The 6,138-nt window shown below is 33.9% G+C and overlaps 1 long non-coding RNA gene across 2 annotated transcripts in view; it reads right to left on the minus strand.

Annotated features, from left to right (window-relative positions):
* Positions 1 to 1,908: 1,908 nt before the first annotated feature.
* LOC111085495 overlaps positions 1,909 to 6,138 on the minus strand; it is a 6,296-nt gene continuing 2,066 nt past the window's right edge. For both annotated transcript variants that reach the window (XR_002610329.1, XR_002610330.1), the window contains exon 3: positions 1,909 to 2,176. This is a non-coding gene — a long non-coding RNA (uncharacterized LOC111085495). The remainder of the gene's footprint in view (positions 2,177 to 6,138) is intronic.

Here is a 6,138-nt window from a genome sequence, read left to right on the forward strand (position 1 = left end):
AACAGAAACTTAGTACTTCTACTTACAGCACAGCTAGTGTCCTCATCTGTTAAATATGAGAAACTTCCAAACACATGGCTTTAAACTGCTATTCAGTTTCTAGAAGTGAATATGAAATCTGTTCTTGAATATTCATAAAACATTATGATGAACGCGCAGTTAAGCCAAGGAAACGTTTCGTACATATATAACACATTAGGGATAAATTCTGCTTACCAGTCACAAGATGATGAAAGTGCAAAATGACGTAACTGAGAGAGTACGAGGGGCTCTGGGACGTTTTTTGTAGTTTTGTTCAGCTAGAGTCTTTCTAAAAGGTTTAAATTAAAATCGAACGACATTATGGGCAATTTGAGCATACATTTGGCATTTAAAGGTACAAAGTTTCTAACTATTTAAAGTTCAGCCTTCTAAATAAGAACTGGAGTTTTAGAGACCAGAATAACTAAGCCTTTAAGTTATAAGTCTTAGTAATAAAATCATAAAAATTATAGATATGTTTTGCTCTTGAAATGCAAATTGTATATATATATGCTGGTTTTTAAACTTTAGAAACAATATTTATATCTGTTACGTTATAATGTAAAATAGTGACTCATAAGCTGTAATATTTAACATCAAAAATCCATGTCTTATTACGTTTAACTTGATAAAACTTCATGAAATTGATTCGTACTGGTTTAAACTGGTTCTCTGAAACTCCTACCTATGTTACTACTTTTATAACTTATACTAATCCATGAACATTGAGAAGAAACAAATATATTTAGAGTCACGCACACCCTTCTTGTTTATCAGATAAGAGCTAATGTGTTGCTTATTAAACATAGTTTTGATAAAACGTGGTAAGAACTGAAGATTATCAGTTTTAAGTAGGCATGGACAGGCATATGTGCATATTTCAGCTAAGGTTCCGGGCTGAAACATCTTCACCCTAAAGACATTCTTCAACTCACAGAACTTTTCTGTTGAAACTTATTTCACAAGTCAACAGGTAAATTGTTCAGATAAAGAACAAGCTACTAATGGAGAAAACAAAAAACGCCTTTATGGTATGATTCTACTTGAAGAACCAGTAATTAGGATAGTCTTTTCAAGAGTAATCGTTCAACATCACCTCTGTTTATCTATTTGTTTAAGAAGGTCACTTTTGAAGATTACGATTAGAAGCAAAACAAACAACGTAACGTTAAGAACGCTTAAGGTTCTTGGTGCAGGATGCGTGGAGTGCTTTAAGTACAGGATGTCAATAAGTTGATCTTATGATTTAAAAACATTACTCCGTCAAATGTGGCATTCCAGTCTTCTTGGCAAAATGAGCAATATCAACATAAAATATAATGACCAATAGGAAATGTTTTAAGATAAAAAGATCAAGCTCGTATCTCATATTCGACACGTAATCAAGCTTTAATTAAAAACAGCGCATTTATTTATTTTTTCATGTACAGTCACCATTTTCAAATTTAACGCACATTACGATACGTGTATGTGTTCTGGTTCAAAACCAGATGCATACTCTGTATATTACCTGTTCTACTTCTAATCCTTTATCAGCACAGAACTACTTTTTACATCGAAAATCATTTTAATTTGTTTACTTGTTAAAATTTTCTTGGTTAACTAAAATGATTTGGTAATTAACAAGGAAATCCTTTTAAATTCTTGACTTCCCATAAAGGGCGAACATAATGGTTAGTTAAATACTAAGATTACTTCTGGAACTTGAACCCTATAATATTATGATACTCTTGTTTGAGGACTAATTAGCCAACAGACAGTTAAAGTCATAGGAAACTAGAGGACCATACCTTTAATAGACAAGAACGAAATGGAAGATTGAAAAGAAGACTTGAAGATTTGCAAACAGAAGTGCGACAGAGAAACACAAGTATTTATTGGGCAAAAAATAAAGCTATACAAATATTACATTAAAAGACTAAAGGTAAATTTAGACAACTGATTGGAAAATGAAAGGTTTAATGTACACAAAACTGAACTTAAGAACTGAGTTGGGAAACTTAAACTTGAATGCGTGTTGCTGTTGATAAGAAGACTACACAGACGGCCTTCACTGAACCAAGAACCAAAACATAACAGTAAAGCTACAGATTTACAGCTTGATTAAGATACCTGACAATCATATTATCTCTTCATCTGTATGGGGCATTTTGCACTAGGGATGAAAAAACAAAATATGAAAATTACTTCACACAAATGACCTTTTGATATCGAAGTAGTTTAGATTTTTGGTTAAGTACATCAGAATATCAACTCTATCTCTGCTATATATATGAATCATAATAATAAAATACTAAGGAGGAGGTCAATTGTACATTTAATTTACAAATGTTGCTGAATTATACTTAAAAGCAAATTCAGTAGATGCTAACTTGGTGTAATTCAGAGAATATTCAGAAGGTTATAATTGTTCATTACTGGGAGGTTGTGTTGTTTCTTATAGTTTCCTGGGTTTCATTCTTACACACGTACTTAACTGCTTGGAGTTTTATTAAGTTTATCAAAAGGCATTTATTCGATATCGTTTAGATCTTATGGTCACGCCAGATTTCACTGACACATGCTTATCGAAAGTTACATGTTACAAACATATATATGAACTATAATTCTCACTGCAATTGAACTTTACTTTTTGTAAATTACCATATCGGATTACAATCAACAAAATGTAAATAATACTGACAAGGATTGCTGGAGTAGCGTTATGAATCCAGTTGCATAAAGTTGCTTTAAAAGCATCAGTTGCATGAGGTTTGTTTGTTTCTGAATTTCGCGCAAAGCTACACGAGGGCTATCTGCGCTAGCCGTCCCTAGTTTCGTAGCGTAAGACTAGAGGGAAGGCAGCTAGTCATCACCACCCACCGCCAATTCTTGGGCTACGCTTTTACCAACGAATAGTGGGATTGACCGTCACATTATAACGCTGAAAGGGCGAGCATGTTTGGTGGGACGGGGATTCGAACCCACGACCCTCAGGTTGCGAGTCGAGTGCCCTAACCACCTGGCCATGCCGGGCCGTTGCATGAGGTGATGGCCTCGAAATAGGCTTAAAAACTGCAAGCATCAGGATTCTAGGGTCAAGACTGTGTGTGGAAACCAATGGGCTTGTGAACAAGCACGTCACGTACAAAAGGTTACAATAACAGTGTTCGGTTAAGATTATATGATTTATGATAACATTATTACATTTCAAAGTTAAGACAGTTCGTATTATGACTTTCCCTTTCAATTTCCAGAAAAAATAATTGTGCGAAAACAATAATATAAAAAGGAAAATATTGTCATTTAAAATGACAAGATAAATGAAGGAGAATTATATTGCTTAAAATAATTTTACAATAAATAATAATAACGACTATTATCAAAATTTGGAAAATAATAATAAAGCGTATTTCCTTTAAAAAAAAAACATAAATTGCCAAAAACCAACTCTACAAAATGGACGTAGAAATGAAAAAAAATCCCAACAACTAAAACTTTGATAGGTTACCTATGTATGTGGTAACCAATAACAAAATCTTATTTTGTGTTATCAGCAAAAGATAGATATTACTGAAAGAACAGAAATCAACTTAGGCTATACGATACCAAAAGTTGGGTCCCCCGCTAGGACAGCGGTAAGTCTATGGACTCTCAATGCTAAAATATAGGGTTCGATTCCCCGCGGTGGACACAGCAAATGGCCCAGTGTAGCTTTGCTATGAAACAAACAAACCAAAAGTCGGCCGTTTAGTAACTATCACCTACATATTTCTTCCTTCGTATAGCCCCTGGTGGGTCGGCAGAATGTTTAATGACTGATAAAGGCTAAAAATTAGAGGTTCGATTTCTCGCGGTGAACAGAGCGCAGATTCCCATTGAGAGTTTTCTGCGTTAAAACAAACAAGCGAGTCTTTCACGTGAGGTCTGGCATGGAGCTAGACTTGCAATCTGAGGGTCGCGGGTTCGAATCCCTGTCCCACCAGACATGCTCGCCCTTTCAGCCGTGGGGGCGTTATAATGTGACGGTCAATCCCACTATACGTTGGTGAAATAGTACCCCAAGAATTGGCGGTGGGTAGTGATGCCTAGTCGACTTTCTTTTAGTCTTTCACTGCTAAATTATGGACGGTTAGCGCAAATATCGCTTTGCGCGAAATTCAAAACAAACCAGTCCTTCCCGATATTTGTTATTCTTGATGAGCAACTGGTACACTGGAAAAGCACCGTAAAAGAGGAAAAGAAAAAGGGTACCACTTGTTCAAAATTTTATTTATTTATTTGCATCTGTATTTTTGAGCTTTGTATTAAAATAACAGGGGCACCGCTCGTGGTCAAAAGGGACTTCACCCTAGAAGCTCCTGGATTTTACGCTTTGATTTTATCAAACTAACGTTTAGTGACTATCATTTTATATGTTGTACTTTCTTTTCTTTCTGTTATATATATATATATATATATATATCATTTTCTTAGCAGCATTTAAGTAGAAACAATTGCGTATTCTGTATAATGTTCACATCACCCCTAAATAGTTAGCACGAAAATTCATATGATGTATTTATTATACACTAAATAAGGGTAAGCAACGTGAACGATGAAAAATTGATATCTGTACGTAAAAGTAAAAGTGTAAAAAGAATTGGCACCCCTTTCATATCATCCAAACTTATAAAACTAAGTAAATGTACATTTGTTTCTTATACATTTATATAGTTTCAGTGGTCAGTAACGAGATATCAACATTTGTATAGTTTCAGTGGTTAGTAAGGAGTTATCAACAACATTTATATAGTTTCAGTGGTTAGTAAGGAGTTATCAACAAGATTTATATAGTTTCAGTGGTCAGTAAGGAGTTATCAACAACATTTATATAGTTTCAGTGGTTAGTAAGGAGTTATCAACAACATTTATATAGTTTCAGTGGTCAGTAAGGAGTTATCAACAACATTTATATAGTTTCAGTGGTCAGTAAGTAGTTAACAACAACATTTATATGGTTTCAGTGGTCAGTAAGGAGTTAACAACATTTATACAGTTTCAGTAATCAGTAAGAAGTTATCAACAAAAGAACAACTTTCATTCTTTATTGGCGTATTTCCAGTCCAAAACTTTATTTTTGACCTATAACCTTCTGCCCCTCTGACCTATATTTTAACGTTACGTTAATTGGTTACTGAAGCACCGTATTAGCACCTTAAGATAGATGTTCCTGTTAAATTGCGTGTTGCGAGTTTACATAATTCTGTATGTTGATAGGCACATTGAATCCGGGACATATGCACCAATTGTATATATATACATATAATCTATTGATAGAGTTTTGGTCTTTTGTACTTTCTCTTTCACAACCATTATGTTTAACTACAATTTCTAATATAATCGTGTAATGCTGGGCTTTGTTACGGACAAGTGAGTCTGAATTTCTGTAGGCGTTATAGTACTGTATAAGTTTATTTTTACTTTATAAATATATTTTACATGTTTAAATGTTTGTTATTATCTGAATTTAAAAGTCCTCAATGAGTCAGAGCAAACATTGAACAAACTTTCCATCTTTTAGCCTCTTGTTAATCAATTCGCTTCGCTGTTCCTATTATGACAACGATATTCACGTATTCAATTCAAAAAAACTCGTTTATGAACGAAGTCGAGAAAATAATGGAAATCATATTGTTTGATTTGTTCTCCATCTATATCCCAACCTTTCTGATTGGAATACGAAACACTTGCGAACATTTAAAACAGTATATATATATATATACCCATACACATACCCACAGAAAGAGAGGCATATTATTAAATAGTTCGCTGTACATTTTAGCATATCGATTGGAGAATGATGTATGAATTCCGAAAAATAAATGTAAGCCTATATATGAGCCTTTGTAACACATAAGCTAGGAGCTGCTACTACAAGTCTCTGTCTCCTACATATATTGAACACATTAATCGATGTTCAGTAAATTTACGAAACACCTGCAGAAGTACCAGAAACCTTTTCTTTACAACAATGGGCCACCTTCGGTCAAGTGTTAATTACATAAGGGGGCACTTTGTGAATAAACGTACTATATATATATATATATATATATATATATATAAAGACAAAACAACAAAAAATAGTAGACGTACCAA

This window comes from Limulus polyphemus, unplaced genomic scaffold (assembly GCF_000517525.1).
Source record: "Limulus polyphemus unplaced genomic scaffold, Limulus_polyphemus-2.1.2 Scaffold425, whole genome shotgun sequence".
Lineage (NCBI taxonomy): Eukaryota > Metazoa > Arthropoda > Merostomata > Xiphosura > Limulidae > Limulus > Limulus polyphemus.